The sequence below is a fragment of the Hipposideros armiger genome, unplaced genomic scaffold (genome assembly GCF_001890085.2).
Source record: "Hipposideros armiger isolate ML-2016 unplaced genomic scaffold, ASM189008v1 scaffold_444, whole genome shotgun sequence".
In the NCBI taxonomy this organism is placed as follows: Eukaryota; Metazoa; Chordata; class Mammalia; order Chiroptera; family Hipposideridae; genus Hipposideros; species Hipposideros armiger.
The window spans coordinates 1,197,744-1,218,973 of record NW_017731794.1 but is presented as its reverse complement, the minus strand read 5'-3'; the positions used below and the strand labels follow the sequence as shown (position 1 = coordinate 1,218,973).

Here is a 21,230-nt window from a genome sequence, read left to right as displayed (position 1 = left end):
ATACACCTAAATTTTGTTTCTTTTAACTCTTCCACTGACTAGAATGAGCTTCATGTTTTGCCATCTGATTTATTGCAACAACCTATTTACTTCCTGGCCCTACCCTGTTCACTCCATCCCATTTTCCACTCTACTGCCTGGGTAATTTCTCTAGCATGAAAACCTAATTACGTCACTCCCTGGTTTAAAATCCATTAACATTTCTTCATTGCTTTCAGATTAGATCGCCCTATTTATATTTCATCTCTTTTTAGATCTCCAAAATACCATAGCTTCATGGTGACAAATACGTGTATTTATTCAGATGATCTATCTAATACCAAGCCCATCACATATTAGCTTCAACACAGTGGATAAGTTAGTTAACTAGCCTCAATTTTTCATCTGTGAAATGCAGATGATATGGCCTAACTCACAGTGTTGTTAAAGGGTTAAATGGTTTCATTTTTGTAAAGAGGCCAAGTACAAAGGAATAGGATGAAGGTGACAATAGCAGCAGTAGTAGTAGTAGTATCTTCAGAAAATGCTAGGAATCCTGAGTGGAGCACTTGCTAACATATCCTCCCTGAGTTACAAGGCAGATACAAGTATTAAAAGCCTTGGGTTGAGTGACAACAGTAGTATCAAACCAATTATATTCAAACATCATATTTTCTAGTCATTCCTTTGTAGACATTCACTAAACATGTATTTATTGAGACTCTGTTATGTCCCAGGCACTAATGATGGAAAAGTAAACAAACAAACAACAACCAAAAAACCTTCCTTCAGAGCTTACATTCTAGTGGAGAATGTAAGCAATAATAAGAGAAGTAAAAAGAACACTGAGTTAGATAAAGATAAGCCATTAGAGAAAAAATACACGAAGAAGGGGGATATAAAGTATTGATGGAAAAAGATGGTTAAATTTTAGATAGGATAAGCAGGGGAAGTCCCGCTAAGAAGGTGACTCTTGACTAATGATCTGAAGGAAGTGAGGGGTCCCCCCATTCTGTTCTCTGGGAGATACCATGCCCAGTGGAGGGACAGCAAAGCCCTCAGGTACAGTGAGCCCCACTGGTTCCAGGAACAGCAGAAGGGTCTGTGTGGCTAAAGCTGAAAGATTAGGGTGAGAGTAGAACATTAAGTCACAAAGATAAAGTGAGGGGGCAGTTTATGTATGATTCCAGAGACCAAAATAAGGACTTTGGCTTTTATTCTGAATATTATAAGAATGCAGGGCATGGCAAACACTTTGAGAAGTTTGGCCCTATTTAAATTTTCTTATTTTTAATGAAAATTTGAATAATTCATATACATGTGTTTCTTTTGCTTTGGATATTTTTTTTAAAAATCAAGAAATAAAATTTAGTATAAAAGTTGTATAACAAATTATATTCCTTAAGTATATGACAATCTGATATTTTATATATTTTTTGTTTTTGTTTTTTTTCTCTAATACTAATATAACTATTGTTCTAAAAGCTTTTGTGACAATTTGTCTGTGAAACAAAATTAAGTCAAGATGGTGTAATAATTTTTAGGATTATAATATCAACAACATTTCTTTGAGAAGTTATTCTATTCATATTCATTTAGGTTTGTGTTGTATAATCATTAGTATAATAATCAATTTTTAAATCATAAATAAGCATGTTATTAACAAATGCATATGCTGTGTCTATCGAGAAGCAGTTACCTATAAATGTTGTAAAAAATCTTTTCAGCTTTTCTCCTGCAGAAAGCCTCCTTGATTAAGAAACGATACACTCCAGTGAAACTACAGTCACAGTTACAGAAGTCAGATGAGAGCACTGACTGTGTCTGCAATATTTCTGTCACAGGCTTTTTCAACACCTGTTGATCAGTCAATCAGAGGAAACCTCAGGGGCTGAAGATATGCCAACTCTGTGAAAATTCCTTCCCAAAATAGCCATAGCTGAGCAAATCGCTAGGCCAACAGAAGTAGATGATGAACAGACCTCGAGATTTTGTGTAGCAGAGCAACTGTCTTCAATGGTTGGCATTTTTTCAATGTTTAAATCCTTCTTTGGTCCAACAGCTGATTTCCTCCTTTATCATATTCTTCCTTCATTTCTGTTTTCCCAGGGAGTGACAGCACATCCTTCCATATTAGACTTTCTTTGGTCAGCAGCTTCTGAAATTATTATACAGCTGTCCCTGGTTGTCTGGCAGTCACTGCTCCACTTTCAAGTTTGAATTTCCCTCACAAGTATCTCTATGAGGCATGTAAAATGAGAACTTTAAGGAAAACAAAAAACTGTGCGTTTTGATTTAGGTCAAATAAGTCTCGAAGCTATTTTTAGATATCTAATTATTTTGCCTTTACTTTTTAATGGAAAAAAAATGACTTCATACAGTTTTGTGATAGCCTCATTTATTTTTTTAATAGTATACAAAGTCCATTTAAACCATTAAAACTTTCAGCCATGTAAAGATTCTTAAGTCTTTTTAGGTTATTTTCAAACTGTAAAAATTATTGGTTTTCTTCGTATTTCCCTTAGCATAACATAATGAGCTCTTTTCTATGCTAATATAATCAACAGAAAAATCACTTTTTATGACCACTTCAAAATCCCACGCATTTACTAAGCCATTCCATAACTTGTACTTAAGTTGCTTCCGTTTTTTGCTATTATAAACAATGTGGATTTGCACATGTTTTTACATAAAGCTTTTCCTGTGATAAGGATTGTGTCCTCAGAGCAGGTCTAGGATAGAGTGGGTCAAAGGATATGACATTTTAAAGTTAGCCAGATGAAGATGAAGGCTCGTATGCAGCATATGTCCACTTGTAAATGGATCTGGTGATTTGCAAATTAGCAGGCAAGAGAGCTGACACACAGCAGGGGAAACCCTGTTTAATATATTTAAAATCAAGGAAGTTTATTTTCAATTCTCTGACTTGAAACATACCGAATTTAAAATTTCTTTGTTTATTCTTTATTTTATATCCAAAGAACTTCAAAATATGTTACTCTAATAGTCAGAGAGTAGCTTTCTTTCTCAGTTAAGAAAAGATTTTAAAAGGTTAAAATGACTTTAGGCTGATTGTGTGGTTATTTATTGATTTATTTAGCTTCATTTTTTTATGGTAAGTACAATGTAAACACAACAAATTTCAAATACAAAAAGGAAAAATAATTGAAAGTTTCCTTTAATCTTACCTTCCGGATATAACAACAGTGTGCTTGTTTTACTTAACAGTATATTTGGGATACCTTTTCCCTATTATTTCTTCTTATACTATATTAGAAAGTACATGTTTAGAATTGTTATTATTAATAAGGACAAGTAGAAAGAGTGATAGTCAAGATAATCTCTGATGGCATTTTCACCCTCTAATACCATTTTTAAAAGTAGCATTATAGCATGTACATAGGAGTAAATTCTCCCATCCAACCTTATTCACAACCCCAGTCAGGGTGCATTTGTTCCCCAGATTAACTATTGTTAACTTCCAGGGGAATTTTATGTTTTTTTAATCCATATGCCAAGGAAAAGGGAGAAATTATAGACACAGATATAATTATACAAACATATGTATATGTGATGATGCTACACACACCTTATGTATACTATTTTTATCCTAATCCTATCTTACATATAGTCTCATAATTGCATACTTATTTACTTATTCCACATCCTTTTGTTTCTTCCAATTTGTGTGAGCCAAAATCAATTTTATTTTGTTGAATGAAGTGAAATAGAAATCCAGTTTTTTAGGCTGTAATGAGGGGCAGGTCAGTGGAATTGAACGAGGCCAAGAAATAGAACAAAATATATGTAGTTATTTAACATATGCTGCTATTTCAATGTAATGCTCTTCCTTGTTTTTCCTCCATAACGAATGTGTTAGTGCGACAGCAGTCTAAAAAGGCTATTTCTCCTCCTCCAGTATAATTCCTTTTCTCGCAATCTTCCTGGATATTTTGCCATGCTAATTCTTCTTGATAAACCCTATATCATTTTTTTCTAGTTCCAAAAACAAAAAAATGCTGTTTTAATTGAGATTATATGACATTTTTAGATTATTTTATGTATAATCGTTTAATGTTACAAATCAGTTCTTTGTGTAGCATTCCATTTATTCCATTGATCCATTCCCTTGTCTTATTCAATATAGGTTAAAACGCGCACATTAGTTGTTAGTATTCCTTGGTATTTTGTCTCATATTACTACGTATTGCAACACATGTATGTATAAATAAACATGTGTACGCATATGCATGCACACACAAGCACATGTAGTTTAACATATCTTCAAATATACAATGCTAAGGTAGAACCATTCTCTTTCCATTCCACAAAGATGGAAATTAAGAGCGGATGTTAAATTTTGTACAAAGACTCATTAATAATCTATGGAGATAGCCATATAGCTTTTCTCCTTTGATATTAATATGGCAAATTAAGTACTGGATTTTTAGATGTTAATTAGTCCAATCTTTATAACTTGGATACAACCCAATTACTCATGGTGTATTTTTCTTTTAATATACTGTTGACTCCTATTTACTAATATTTTTTTCCAGATTTTATATTACTATTCAAAGTAGCAACCTGTACTTTTCTCACCTTATTCAATTTGATATCCATGTTATTGTCTTTGTAAAGAAATGTTAATTTTGCTTAAGTTTGATAAAATCTGCTTTTGAAATTAATGTTACAGCTTTTAAGCCCAGAAGAATAAAACCTCTCTACACTGGGGCCCTATAAGCCAAATTAAAAAAGGGATAATTTCTTATTAAGGATCATAGTATCTAACTGTGCTCAAATACCTATATATAAAAATGGATTATGGAATCGATTCACAGACAACCTCAACTTTTATTACTCTTGTGATAAAATTATTTTTTCTATTAATTTTTGTGCACATACACAAATTGGCAAGCATCCCAAGCAGCAAAAGCATGTGATCCAAAGGCCACCCACAGGCGTGGGCTACAAATATGCAAGAGATTTAACCACAGTTCATAAAATAAAACTCATGAGGGACAAAACTGAAGTTTACTGCTACATACCGAGGGATATAACCAGTCTAATCAAACAAGTGTTTGAGGCATACCTTATTCTGTGACATGTCTCCAAATCAGATACAAAGGAAGAGGAAGAAGCGGGAAGACTGGCTATGGTTTGAAGTACACTTATTCTCAGCTGGGAAAACGTGTGAAATCATATTTATTGTTTTAAGACACTAATTTTTAAAATATTTTCTTTATGAAACGGTAGGTAACTAATACATGATTTGAGAGGTGGAGCAGGTCTATTTATGTCATCTGTAAGAAGAATGGAGATGAAGATCACTAAAAATAAGCAGGTCAAAGAACCAATATGCTATGGTGTGGAGTAAATAGACAAATAGATGCTGACATCATCCAAGATACAAGATACTGGGAGCACTTAGAGTTAAGAGAATCAAGAGCCCAACTAGATCAAGGCCTCAACTAAAAAAGAGTGGATGGAGGATGCGTGGCTCACATGCAAGCATGTAAAAGGGCAGAAATTTTTATAAATACATAGAAGTAATCATTTGGAAGATGAACTGAGATCCAGAAAGGGGGCCACTTCACAATTTAGATGCACAGAAAAGGGCTCTGGTGGTAAATATCAAAATGCAAACTGTGTTACTGTCTATGCACTAATCTCATCTTTAATATCAATTAAACCTTGTTATAATAACTTAAGAACCTGGGCCAAGAATCTTTCCTAAGGAAAAGAACTTTTGTTTTTCAGATTCTTAAATTTTTAAAACAAGCATGATTTGCTGCTCTGCTCACAATATACAAGAAAAGTCACATTTTATTTGTTTTAGTAAAATGAGATCTAGCTTTCAGGTCTCTCTCAGGACTACAAGCAATCTTTTTTTGTGTGTTTGTTTGTTTTTCTTACAGCTTTATCACTCCCCTAGTGTTACAGCAAGATTTAGGAAGCAGGCATTCCAGAGAAATGTGGCAGAGGCCTCCCTCTTGTCAGCCCAACACGATTACGACTAAGATTGTGGGGTTTATTGTTCTAGCCCCGATGGCCTGTTAGAAAGAAGAGCGTCTACCTCTTTCACTGCAGCTCCCAAGATCATGATGCTTAATGTTCTGTGCCCAGCCGTGTATGCCCAGACCCTGCTCAGTGTCATGGCCAGTCACAGAACCCACCACCCCTTTGTCCTTCCTGGTCCTGAGAACCCGACTCGACTCTCTCCCAGGCTGGAACCAGTGTCTTCCCCTAGAAGCACCAGCCCTCACCTGCCTGAGATAATCCAACAGTATTATTTCAATCAAGCATATAAATCAATGTCACTTTGACAGATCAATGTCACATTCTACTTTTAACTTTTTATTCCTATAAAAAGGTGTGTATTTTTTCCTATAACAAGGGAACACTAAACACACTAAAATTTGAATATACTTCCTGGAAAGATGAAGGGGAAATGCATTTTCATTCGTGAGTGACTCCACAACAACAAAAACAGATGAGTCACTAATTTATCAATAACGCATTAGATTAATTTTGTTACTCTGTTCAGTGAACATTTATTGGATTGCATAGCCATCTTTTCTCTCTCTAGGAACTGCAAGGATATTTATCTTCCTGGTCATGTTTTAATAAGACAAAAATATCAGCATGAGTGTGCATGTCTTCAACACACAATTTAGACGGGGTTGTAAATGAACCTGGGATTTACACTAGTGATTGACTGGCTATAGTCTGGTCCAGAGAGAGGAAAAAAGAAACGAAGCCTAATGGCTTCTACGTAATTTACCATTAATACAACAATAAAATCTGTTAAAACATCAAGATGATAGTTGGGACATATGGTTAGCATCACTTATCTTAAAATTAATAATAATAACATTATTATTAATATATGCATTGTTTGTGTGGCATTTTTAACCACTTGCCTATTTAATCTCAGCAAGTTTGTTCATAACTAAGGTAATATGAAGAGGTTACAACACTTTCATTCCTATGACATCTTCCACAGTTTGCCTTAGGACACAACAGAGGTTTCTGCTTAATTTTTGATTATGACGTTTTCAAACACAAAAAGTATTGCTGTTAAAGTAACAGAACACTCACAACAATACAAGATGTATCAAATGTTACTATTTTTCCATATCCTCATCATTACTATTTTTTAGAAATACACCACTAGATATAGTTAAAGACCCTGTTCCCTTTTCTGATCCAGCTCCAAGAAATTTCCTCCAGTGCCTCATCCTTTCCATCTTCTGTGTCATGTGTCCCTGACCCTGGCGGCTGTCTTAAATTTTTCAGAGAATAAACCTCCCATCTTCTCCAGGCATGAGCATGGATAGTCTCCTGGCTATCTAAAATGGAAATGGAGCAGTAGTAGGGTTTCACTGCTCCTCAGGGATTCTTTCAACTAATTCCCTATTTGCATCTCCTGCCTTACTTCCAGCAATATCCAGAGTAGCCAAAATTAAAATTATTTTCCAGGAGGGGTTGGGTACCTTCAATTCCTGAGCCTTTTTGTGACACTGTAAGGTGAATCGCTTACTTCTCACTGGCATCTCCTTCTGCAGGCATTTAAGTTTTCTAATTTAGTTAGACACTCATCTTTATATTAACCATTTTCCAACAATTGTGTCCATTTCTAGAATCTTCTACTGTCTTCTTTCCCAATTTCTAAACTTTTGGGTTTTTATGATTATCTCAGGGTTTTTGTTTGTTTGTTTGTTTAGTAAGAAGACATAAACACATGTGTTTTATCAACCAGAGGGTTTTTCTCCCCATAAGTATAAATTTTAAGACATATATTTATCAGAATTGTATGGTATCACAAAAGATCCCAAATAGCCAAAGAAATCTTGAGAAGCAAAGAACAAAGCCAAAAGTATCACAATTTATACTACAATTATACTGACTTTAATTTATAATACAAAGTGACAATAATCAAAACAGCAAGGTAGTGGCAGAAAAAGACAGTTATACCAATGGAATAGAATTGAGAACCCAGAAATAAACCCACATATATATGGGAAAGTAATTTTCTACAAAGGAACCAAACACATGCAATAAAGAAAAGAAAGCCTCTACAGTAAATGGTGCTGGGATAACTAGAAAGCCATGTGCAAAAGAATTAAATTATACTGTCTTCTGTTACCATATAGCAAAATTAACTCAAAATGGATCAAAGACCTAAATATAAGACCTGAAAAAATAAATTGCACAGAAGAAAGCAAAGGTACTAAACTTATGGACCTTGAGTTTGGAGAGAATTTTATGAATTTGACCTCAAAAGGGACGTAAAATCAAAATAAATGAATGGGACTGTATCAAGCTAAAATGCTTCTGCACAGCAAAAGAAACCCATCAACAAAACAAAGAGGCAACAAACCAAATGGAGAAGATATTTGCAAACAACATCTCAGATAGGGGCTAATATCCAAAATATATAAAGAACTCACAACTCACAACTCAACCACCAAAAAACAAATAAATTAAAAAATGGGCAGAGGACCTCTACAGGCACTTCTAAGAACACATACAGATGGCCAACAAATATATGAAAAGATGCTCAACTTCACTAGCTCCTAGGGAAATGCAAATCAAAACTCTAATGAGATAAACACTACTTCATAGCTGTTAGAATGGCTATTATCAACAAGACAAGTAATAACTGTTGGAGAGGCTGTGGAGAAAAAGAAACCGTGCAATGCTGGTGGGAATGTAAATTGGTACAGCCACCATGGAAACAGTATGGAGGTTCCTCAAAAAAATTAAAAATAGAATTACCATATAACCCAGCAACCCCTCTTTTGGATATCTTCCCCAAAAATCTGAAAACATTTATCTGCAAAGTTATATGCACCCCTATGTTCCTTGCAGCATTATTCAGGGTGGCCAAGACATGGGAACAATTGAAATGTCCTTCATTTGATGATTTATCCAATCATCTTTATCCAATAGATGATTGGGTAAAATGTGGTACATATATATAATGGAACATTACTTGGTCATGAGAAAAGATGAAATACTGCCATTTATGACAACATGGATAAATCTTGAGATTATCATGCTGTATGAAATAAGTCAGACAGAAAAATTTAAGAACCATGTGATTTCATTCGTACGTGGGATATAAAACTGAAAGCAACAAACAAACAAAAACTCATAGACACAAACAACAGTTTAGTGGTTATCCGAAGGTAATGGGGGGAGGGGGTGGTAGAAGAGGATAAAGGGTATCAAATATATGGTGATGAAGGAGAACTGACTCTGGGGGGTGAAAACCTGATGTCACATACAGATGATGTATCACAGAATTGTGCACTTGAAACCTGTATAATTTTGCTAACCAATGTCACCCCAATAAATTTAATAAAAATTAAAAATAAATAAAACACATATTAATGAACATAATGACTGAAAGAGCCCAAAAGTATCTAGTTGCAAGAAGCACCATTTCTAAAGGACCAGGTTTGCCTATAAAGAATAGTATAAGAGCAGGCCTTCATAAGTGTTCTACCATCAGAAAAAAACTTCTTTAGATAAGAAACTGGATCAACTATAATAGTATTATCCAGACAAAGGAAGACTCAGCACTTCATTTCCAAATGAACTTAACTAGGAAGTTGTGTGTGATTATTTTCTACCCCTTAGATTTGGCTCTGCTACCTGACCGTGAAACAGAAAAGCTTTCTGTTCTTGTTAGTGCTACTTGTTATTTGGAAGTTCAAAATGTGAGAGTATGTTACAGTGGGATTCCTCAGCATAAGTAAGAAAATGGCTTGAAAACATTTTTTTTATAATGGTAAAAGGGTTCCTACTTGTCCTGAACAATATTCATTCAACACTTACTTCTTCAACAAATATTTTTTTGGATGCTCATGATGCGCTATGCGTTGGACTAAGAACTCAGTGTTGCAATGTGTTTAACATTCATTCCCTGTATGTTTATGCCTATTTAATCCTATTAGGAACTATGTCTTTGTTACTCACCATAGTCATATAATCATTTTTAATTAACAACATGAAGAGAAAGTGGACTCTCCACTCAATTTGACAGGTGGTTAAAATTTTAAATAGTTATTGGATTTATTACTTTAGGATAATCTACCATATGACTAAAGGGTAAATGTGCTGAGCGGATTATAGTAAGAAGAACATTCCTTACAAGTGTCACTTTTTCTCCTTTTAATTGATAAAGAACATTAAAAAGAAAGGTAATGACTTTCAGCCACAAGGTCAGGGTATAGGAGAACATGTGTAAATTCTAATGTTTACTAGATCTATACAAAAAAAAAAATTCTTTCTACACTAAGTGCCTTTAATTTCTAAGAACCCAGCCCTCAGACCTGGGGTTGCCTCCCAGATCACTGCTGGAATTCCTGATCGTGGCAGTCTGAGGAAACATGAGTTCAGTTACCAAATATAGTTGAGTGGAGTAAGAGGACAGATGCGATTCTGAGGCCACAGTTGCCTCAAAGTGACCACAGACCAAGAAGTCTTTAATGAATAGACAAGGCCAACCTCTGCTCCCCCAGAAAAGAAACACTCATCTGAAATCCATCACCTTTGTGGAGTCTTCAAAGTAACCAAGGATTGGAAAGGTCTGTAAGATGCACCTTAATAAACTAACTAGTAGGGTAACATTTGTTAATTGTTTTTAAAAAGCTAAAAATATAATAGTAGTTTGCCAGAAGATATAATACTAGTTAGAAGATGCCTTGATTTTTTTTCTATTTGGAGAAGAAAAGTAATGAGAATTTTGTCATCTTTCCAAAAACAGAGAATACGTAAGATTTATCTGAAGGTTTTATTTCTACTTATGCTGTCAGATAACTGCATTTTCTATTATAAACTTAAGCATGCTAAATTGTTGCTATCAATTCCAAAAGGATTAAATGTAGTTATTAAACCATCATTTGTCAAGGTTGTATATATGTTTTGTTTTATAGAAAATAAGGCAGTTAATTCACCCATACTGGTGGTGTAATGATGTACTTTAGGTTTTAGTAACATTTTAAGTTGTTAATTACACTTTCAAAGGATTTTAAAAATCTGTTGAGATAGCAAGAGCAGATATCTTAAATTATATCTATGCATAAAGTTTATATGTATATATATATTATTTTTAAAAGATAAAGCTTACTAAGGAAAACTACAATATGTATTTTTCCAATCAAATTTAAACATCACAGTATAATTTTATACTATGTTGTTTTAAGTTATACATGAAATTGTCTTGAATCCAATATATAAGGTTAACACAAAATTATTTCAGGCTCATATTACTTTTTAAGATTTGCTGAAAATACTAATTGCCTTCTATTATGAATAATGTGACCACATATAGCGACCACTACCTGACAATATAATACTACTCAATCATGTATGTGCAGAAATTAAATCCTTATAACATGATACATGTACTTTCCAATATTTTCTCCTCAAATAAAGGACTCCAATGCTCACCTCAATTGCTCAGATTTTGAAAAGCAGTCTTTTGACAAATTATTGCTAACAGTAGACAAGGCCTGAGAGATTTATCAAGCCAATAGCTGCTCTGTAAATATATGATTACATATTCCTAGAATACAGATTAGTCCTCTTGTATTTCACTGTCTGATATGGATTAGGGTCTGTATCCTGGGGACTCTATGTCAGTTCTCTGTCTGAGCTTCTCTGTTTTATTGCTAAAACTAAATGTTGAAATGGTTCTATAGTTTCCTATACTTTCCAACAGAGTAAGCATCTAGATTACAGTGGACAATTACAATCACATAGATTTCTTTACCTCGTTCTCTAAAAATGTAGAGGGGAAACATTAGTCAAGTTTCAAAATAAATCTCACTTGTTCTTAAAGAGATACCAACTGAAAGTGTCCAGGATAAGACAAGAGCCTCGACTTCATTAATAATATGTGTGTGGAGGATATCAAAGGGTATTGTAATAGCTGAGTTCCTGTCAGGAATTTAGGCCATCTACAGTTCATGGTTGTGTCTCGGTTACATTCCAGCAAAGAAAACAAAGATTGAAAAAACAGTTCTGACTATAATTTGTAACTATTAAATGATATTAGAAAATATAGAAACATATTTGGTAAACACATTTTGAATTTAGGTTAGAGGGATGAAGCCCTGAATAAAGATAAAGGCAGTGGAAATGGATGATTTTAAAGGAAACTCTAGATATTTTCAACTGATTCAATATGGTGGCAAAATATGAATACGAAGAGGACACCAGGGATAACTTTCAATACTCTCTCTGTAAAATAATTTATATGGCTACAATGAGCATTAAGTGAATTATTATATTGTGCCCCTGAAATTGAGATAAATATACTGTTTAAGGTTATTTTAAACTGTAGAATAAATATGACATATCTTCCTGCAGTGACAATTCACTTAGAGATTAAGTAGAAATCCACATGTATTATTAAGAAATAGATTATAAAATTGTTGTGCATTATTTGCATCAAATAGGATTTTATATATTTTTCATATTTGACTTTTGACCTATAGCACCCTTGATGAAAAGAACATTACAAAAGAATAAGGAAGGAAGGAAGGAAGGAAGGAAGGAAGGAAGGAAGGAAGGAAGGAAGGAAGGCAGGCAATTTAGGTGATACAAACAAACTTGAACACTTCATAAAGCAGTCTCTTTTGGGAGAATTGTCAAATAGGGTGAGAAGCAGGAAGCTTTTATAGGATTAAAAATAAAAAACAAGGGAGAGAAAATTAGAAAATATCTGATTGGCTTGGGCCACAGTACCCACCTTGTTTGAGGGGAGAAGGAACAAGGAAATATGTATAGAGTCCAGTTGGCTGGGCATTTGGGGCTTGGCTGACTGGACAGACTACGTTTCTGGTCAAGCAGAGTATTTACAGGGACACAAGAACTATCTAAGCTTCAGTTTGCTGATGTGGCACCCTGGGCAAGAGTAGCTGTATGTTGTGCCTACAAAGTTACTTCAGCAGAAGAAATTTAGTCTAAGGACTGCCTGTGATTCCAAAACAAGAGGAAAAAAAGTTTCAAAGCTTTTCAAATTTTGTTTTCATAGTTTAGGCTTTATTTTTAAATAGTTTTAGTATTGAATCTTTGTACCAATAGTTTTGATTACTTTTTTATTAATAGTTTAAATATGAATTTAAATTTTAAAGTCACTCATCATTTTAACTTTTTTTCAAAGAATGTGCAATAAGGAACAAAAGATTTCCCTAGAAATCCCACCCTTCAACCTTATCCCTGTGTAAGCCCTACCATAAAGGTAATAAGCATTAATTGTGTGGCGCATGTTTTTCCAACTTGTTTCATGTATTTATTTCTAACCATATATACATTTTAAATGCTTAATGAAACATTACTGTCTGGACTCTTTAAATTGCCTGTCCCATGTGGTATGGCATACTGTGGGACCCTTGGTGCCTGTCAGAAAATGTTTTTCTTATATCAAACACTTAGTCTTTCAAAATTCTGGTAGCTCGTCCATGTCTCTACCAAAATATTCCATAAACAGATTCCAAAAGTTCTCCCCTTATCTGAATTCTTAAAGTAAATAACCTTAATATTCCCAAAGGGAAAAGAAAACTTTGTGGTTAAATGCAGATTTCAACTCTACGTCTACCATTTCCTGATGGTTCAACTTTGGCCAAGTAATTGAACATTTTTATGTTGTAGTTTGGGTAATAGAAATAGTGAAAAGAAAAAATAATGCCTAAACCCCTCAATTATACTGAGGATCAAATGGTTCACTATATGACTATATAATTCAGAAGCTGCTATACAGTAAGTCCTCAGGGAGGCTAGCTTTTATTGTTTGTAATTGAACTCCCCTTTCTATTAGACTCTACTATTTCTCATCCTTATGTCTTGTCTTCCCCAAGTTCTTCCCAAGTCAGGGAAATAGTGTACCTTTCAACAGTCTATGGGGCCTTGCCTCATGGGGACCCTGCCAGGAATGTCCCACAGTATTTTTTGATTGACAAAATAGAGGATTATCCTGGATATCATAGATCTGGTTTTCAAATAAGTATTCATCTGAAGTCAGCAACTCTAAATTTAAACAAACGTTATTCATCATTTCTAAATGTATCTATCTTTTTAAATATTTATATATTCATATATATGTGAATTTTATATATTTTATGTATATTACATATTCAGGAAGTCAAAAATAAATGTTTTTCCAAATACTAGGCTAGTAATGCCAAGACAATTTAGGATAAAAATGCCTATGTCAGAATGTGTGATATACATAACCAAATATAAACTATGAAAACTTACATGTTCTATATTTCATAGAACAGGAGTCCAACAAAATTCAGATGATATTAACTTAGGGAGAAGTTGTAAGCCATAAAATTACAACTAGAAATAATCTATAAATTAAGTGGCATAAAATTCCTTAAAAACTAATGAAGTATGCAAAGTGTTTTAACAAAATAGTTGACCGTGAAAGTTTACATTTGAAAGCAATATTTGCTTGGGATAAGCCAAGATGCTGACAAACTGCCTCTTGAAGTTCAAGGTAAAAGGGAATCTGTAATGCTTCACATTTGCCAACCCTTCCAAACCTTTGCTTCACCAGATGTTTGCTTACGATTAAGAGTTTGCAGGGAATATAATCAATAATATAATAACTTTGTACAGTGACACATGATTACTAGACTTACCAGGGTGATCACATTGTAAGGTACATAAATATCAAATCAACTGTTTACCTAAAACTAATATAATATTTTGTGTCAACTATAAATTAATTATTTAATAAAGATTGAGTTTGGCATTATGCATACATGTCAAAATTCACATGGAAGAATTTGCCTTCAGAACATCATGAGGATACCTGCAGCTGCCTCCATGATACAATTTGAGAGAACCTAAAGCAGATATAATTCCTAATATCAAATACCAGGTATATTTCTTTCCATCATATGCCATGATCCAGACACTGTGCCAAGCACTAGCCATACAAAGACTGTTGGTTGCTGCTCCTGCTTTTAAGGTGTTCATAGTCTCATGGAGAAATGGTTCTCTAAACTCATATTTATAATTCAGTAAGATGAATGCTATAATAAAATAACATGTAAAGTGTCATGTTCCGAAGAAGGAGCAAATTATACTGACTAGGGAATCATAGAAAGCACCGGAAGGAAGTAAAATTAAATAAAGTTTTCAAGGATGAACTGGGATTTGAAACACAGAAACAGAAGGGAATGGCAAAAAGAACAGCATGTGCAAAGGCATGGAGTCATGAAAGGACATGGAATGTTCAAGGAATGGCGAGTAGGCCAGTTAGGCATGACTGCAGCGTGTGTCAGAGTGACAATGGAGCATAAGGCTGGAGAGTTTACATCAGGGCAGAGTGTCCAGCGGCACACAGATAACCTGCATATCATGCTTTGGACCTTCTCTTATCAACCAGGGGCACCAATGGAAAAAAAAGTACCACAGGAATAGCATGACCAAATTTGTAAATATGATTCTTCCTACCATCTTTGATCTCCTATAGCAGTTTGTTTAAACTATTTTATCATATATAAAAATAGCAATTATCATGTTCCTCCTTGTGTTTCAGTCATTTTTACTCTGGGCTAATATAGTACCTCTAATTCCCTCCTACTGAATTGGAAAACCGTTACAGGAGACAAACCACGCCTGGCTCATCTTCACCCTCCTTGGAGCTTCCTTTGCACGGAGTGATAAAATAGTTGTTTAATTGATTTCAAGTTCTACTTACCATTCCAGGAAAAGGGAAGTGGGAGAAAGAAAGAGTGACTATAAAATGATCAGGGCCAAAGAAGAGCCACTTCTCCTGTGGTGAAGAAGCTGGAACTACACAAATGCCAAGAAATTAGAAAATAGTTGTGGCTAATGAGGGTTTTAGGGGAAGTGACAATTCAGCTAAATTATTAATGTTTGAGATGATGAAGGAGACACAAAGGAGAAAAACACTAACAAAGGAGTTTCCAGAAATTCAAATTCCTTAAGAGGAGAGGATAGAGATGGGGCAGAAAAGATTTAAAGGTATAGGAGAATATTCCTCAAAATTTCAAAATCTTTCAATTCTACTTGCTAAAGTGGAGCGCTTTAATGTTTTTTGGCATTTACCTAACTTCCTCTTTACTCTTTAAAAGCTATATAATTAGTTCTTCTAAGTATTTCTGTGTCTATATTTCATTTCTGTGTCTATCACACCAGCATAGAATTACTATAAGCACTGTTTGAAGTAAAACATGAAATCTCAAAGAAATAATGGAAACATTTGCAGTTACATTTCTTTTGATTATGGCCTTTTCATTTTGGGGTGTTTACTGACATGGAAATCTCTGAAGCATAATTTCCCAGTGAGTTTGGGCCGCCTGGAAACCTCCGTGTTCATCCACATTGAATGAGCATTTTCCCCCAAACGATAGGCATGTTCTAGCAGCAATAACTGGGTTTGCAAATTAAACCCAAAACATGTATGCCATAGAGCTATTATTTTATTTTTCACTGTGTAAGCAGTTTTTAAGCTACACCTAATCCTGACAACTGGATCCCGTCAGATGGCGCCTCTTTGAAACCAAAATATAAGTTAATAAGCAGGTGATTTAATTTGCCTCCGGCTAACACTCCCTATTTAAAAAAAAAAAAAGAACTGAAAATCATTTCATCATTCAGAACTTTGCTTTAAGCTTGCTTGTATAATTTTTTTGTGAAGTTTTAAAATGTATTATTTTCTGTTCACTTTGCACTAACTATAATTAAATTAGTCGCAGAACTCTGATTGTTGATCTAGTTTTATGAGTGATATATTGCTTAAGATGCTCAGATGTTAAAACTATAAAATAACGGTAGTAAAGTGTATGGCTAAGATTATGATCTCTGGAATCACTGTCTGGCTTTGATTCTTGGCTCTCTTACATTTTGTGCCTCAGTTTCCTTCCTTCTAAACTGGGGTGTGTTATGAGAGTTTTAAATGGAATAATCTACAGAATGGCTCTTGGCACAATGCCTACCTCAGGGTGAGCAGTCCATTGTTAGACATTTTCATTACCATGATCATCATTATTAGTGCTTATGTACGTTATGTGAATTCATTAGGAAGCTGATGTTCTATAGCAAGTTTTGGCAAACGTTTTCTGTAAATATCTAGATAAATACTTTAGTCTTTGTCGATCATACAGTCTCTGTTGCAACTAAACTCTGGCACTGATCTACAAAAGCAGTCAAAGATAATCACATGGCCATGCTCTAAATGAAATCAGAAGCCAAAAGCTCTGCCTCTAAAATGATCGATTCAATCAATTCACTATCTAAATGCATCCTTCCAGATCTCTACTCATTCTTATACTTTTGTTTTCCCTGGATCTTCAGTCTCTTAATCTTTTTTATGTTCAAACTCTTACCCATGAATTCCAATCCAGTAAAGATTTTAGAATCCATCCCTGTCTTACCATTATTCTCAACAACCTTGCCCATTTCCCTTCCATCTTACCTGTGTGTCAAAGCCTGGATTGTGTAACTCCACATCTTCACCTGGATTGCTGAGCTCTGGTGGAAAGAATTGTACCATCACACAGGTTAATGGCACTATAAATACATCACATCTAACCTCAACTAAGTCCTCACCTTTGTCCTCAAATTCTTCTTAAGGAAATGTCTCCCTCTCTATAGCAGCTATTTCAAATCTTCTCCTGTCTTCATAAAATTCCAAATGCACAAGTCTCAAGATAGGAGCTCCCCTTTCAGTAACACATATATCCAGATTCTCATTCTTTTTCTCTGTCTCATACACACGCGCGCACACACACACACACACACACACACACTTTATTACTTCTTTCCTTTGACAAGGGGAGAACTGTCCCCTTCCAACCTGAAGCCATTTGTATTATAATAACCCATTCCACCTCACATCCTGGGAGACCTGGTCTATACATCACCCCCACTTCTAACATGGATCTTCTGCTTCTCCTTCTCTACTAACTAATTCCATTAGCATCGAAACATGTTCCCATCCCCCATCCTAATAAATAAAAAGCCTCACTAGACTCCATACTTTTGTCCAGCTACACTGCCTCCCCTCCTTTCTGTAAACGTCTTCAGAGTCAACTGTACCTGCAATATAAACTTCATTTTCTTCCATTATTTCTCAAATATCTGGAATCTGATTTATATCTCTGTCACATACACTGAAATTGCTGTTGCCAATTATGCTAAATTTCCCAGTTGCTAAGTCAAAAGGGTATACTCCCTCTTTCGTGGCACATTTCTTACCCTGCTTTCATGATATCCCACTCTATGATTTCCCTCCAACTCACTAAAGGAATCTTTTCTTTTCTCTTTCTGTTTCTTGATTACCTTAACCCCTCCCACAGTTTATGTTGCCACCCATGGGCTAATAATTCCCAATCCAGCTCTGCTTTCCTTTCCCTGGGCTCTGGACCACTATCTCAAATTGCCTTTTAGACAGCAGCACCAGAAATTCCAGGGTCCCCTCAGATGCAAAACGTACAAATCAAAATTAAGCGCTTTTTTTCCCCCCTCAAAACTCATTTCCCTAGTTGTGTCACGTAATTGGCACCATCAATCCCATTGCTTGATTACAAAATCTATAATCCTGCCTCTGCATTATGTCTTGATCTAATCAATAGTCGATTTCTGTCATTTCTATCTTCTATCGGTTGTCTACTGTTTTGCATCTCAATGTCACTTGCTCACATCTCCATCATCTTTTTTTTTTTTTAATCTACTATCAATTGCGTTCCTTAGTAGCTAGTGACAGAAATATTCTTTGGTCAACTTAAGCACAAAGAGATGTATTGCTAGGAGTTGTGGCAACTCATAGAATGAAGCCCAGAGTCTATGCTGGAGGCAAGTCAACAGCCAGAGCCGTGCCAGAAAAAGGCTCCCATGTGGCCATCCCTGCTGCCACAGCTGAACAGTCCACACCACGGCTTCCATCTCCAACCCTGGATACACTCCTGCACAACCACCACCGAACTCTCCATGTTGCCGCCTCTAACGCCACTATCAGAGTCCACCTGTCAGAATGCTTTCGCCATGGGCCTGCTTCAGAGTCCAAGACGGATGCATCTAATTGCCAAGTCTAGGCTATGTGCCCAGACTTGTGCCCAGGCTCCAAGGCACCGGGAAAGCAAATATTTGGAGATTTCACATACAATTATGATAAGTGAACTCAGTATCTGAGGCTCATAATATGAGGAATTACTCAAAACTAAGAAGGAGGTTCAGGTAACGGGCAACCAAAAATAAAACAATGGTAAACACACACAACCTCGTGAATATTACAAAGGCCTTCTCACACTGACTTCTTTCTTTAATCTTGCCTCATCTCCCCGACTCTGTCCCCAACCCAGGCTGCCATCAGTCATATTTCTAAATTGAAACTCCGGGGTGTTTCTCACATACTTACTTAAGAGTCTTCTTTATTCTCCCAACTGCCCACAAGATAAAACTCAAGTTCTTCACATGACTTCAGGGGTCTCTGACCCCACTCCTGTTTTCTAACCTTATCTCTGGCTATCTTCTCCATCTCCAGATAGATTTCTGTTTAACTGAACCTCTCTGAGTTACTTGAGTTTGCCACACTGTTTCAGGTACCCAAGACTTTGTGCGAGCACCACTTAACAGTATTTAAATGAACAACAGACCGCATATGCCACCGTGGTCCCATAAGTTTATAACAGAGCTGAAAAATTCTGATCACCTAGTGATGACATAGCTGCCGTACAGTCGGAGCACTGCGGCATAAGGCATAGCTGTCTTAAAGTCGGAGTGACGTGGCATAAAGCATAGCTGTCGTAAAGTCGGAGTGACGTGGCATAAAGCATAGCTGTCGTAAAGTCGGAGTGACGTGGCATAAGGCATTACTGTTTTTTTGCCGATCTCAGTCAATCGATAGCTCTCGGCTAAAAATGCCTGGGGCTCATTTGGACCTGGAAGCTTCTTAAAGACATCTGCCCTTTCCAAACCAATGTTACAACCTAGTGGTTCTTATTCCGAATGTAAGATGCCTTTCCACGATAACTCTTAAAAAACTTTGAAGAAAGAAAGTATTATTTACACAGGCCCTGGCGTATACTAGACACGCCAGGGGCACACAGTTCTCAAGTGTAGAGCATGCTTTGAGAATAGAGGCCGAGAGTTTCGAGGGTTCATTCTTTATTGGTGAGTTTAAAACAAGAATGTAAAGAGTGCCCTGAGCCAGTGCTCATGGCATCCGTGTGTCCGCCGTGTCCATGGAGAGAGGCTGAGGAGGCCGAACTGGAGGCACCCAGTCACCTGAATAGCAAAGATGTCCGCTTCGTTAGTCCGGCCACTGTCCCGGCTGTGAGCAAGAGGCAGCAGCAGCCCCCCGGGGCCACCTTCACCCTGACACCTTCAGCAGTAAACAAGATAAAACAACTTAAAGATAAACCTGAACATATAGGTATGAAAGTTGGTGACCGAACCAGAGGTTGTAATGCACTTCCTTATACTCTAGAATATACGGAGACAAAAGCGGGCTCTGATGAAGACGTTGTTCAAGGCGAAATCACAATGTTCATTGAAAAGAAAGCACAGCTAACACTTTTAACAGAAATGGACTGTGTTGAGGACAAATTATCCAGTGAGTTTGTGTTCAGTAACCCAAACGCCAAAGGCATGTGTGGCTATGGAGAAAGCTTTACTATTTGACCCCACAGGACTACTCTGACGGAAAGCACCAGGAAAGCCTGTGGAAACCCTGGGCTTACTGATGAAATCATGTGACTGTTACGTGCGAAAGGTTTTTAACGCATGGCTGCCTTATGAGGAGAATAAAGTGATGCATTTTGAAAATGAAGTCAGTGTGTTATATTCCAGTAGAAGTGATATTTGTATTCTTTCCAGGGGACAGAAAGTGAAAAGCCATCGCTCTCTTTGGGCTATTTTTCTTTTTCTTTTATTAAACTTTACTGGGAACAGTGTGCTTTATCAGGACCCATCAGCTCCAAGTCAAGTAGTTATCTTCAATCTAGCTGTGGAGGGCACAGTGCAGCTCCAAGTCCACTCACCGTTTTCAATGTAGGGGCACAGCCCACCATCCCATGTGGGCATCGAACTGGCAACCCTGTTGTTAAGAACACGCGCTGTAACCAACTGATCCATCTGGCCACTCATCAGCAGCTCAGTGGCAGCTCAGCTCAAGTCGTTGTCTTCAGTCTAGTTGCGGAGGGCACAGTTCACTGGCCCATGTGGGAATTGAACCAGCAACCTTATCGTTCAGAGCATGC

General features: G+C 36.1%; 1 protein-coding gene and 1 pseudogene across 1 annotated transcript in view; both read left to right on the top strand.

Annotated features, from left to right (window-relative positions):
* The first annotated feature begins 10,445 nt into the window (after window positions 1-10,445).
* The window catches only part of PALLD (palladin, cytoskeletal associated protein), a 374,196-nt gene continuing 363,411 nt past the window's right edge, over window positions 10,446-21,230 (top strand). Inside the window, exon 1 of the mRNA XM_019665498.1 lies at window positions 10,446-10,574. The gene's annotated coding sequence lies outside the window, so the exon portion shown is untranslated. The remainder of the gene's footprint in view (window positions 10,575-21,230) is intronic.
* Window positions 20,270-20,652, top strand: LOC109394923 (iron-sulfur cluster assembly 1 homolog, mitochondrial pseudogene; annotated as a pseudogene).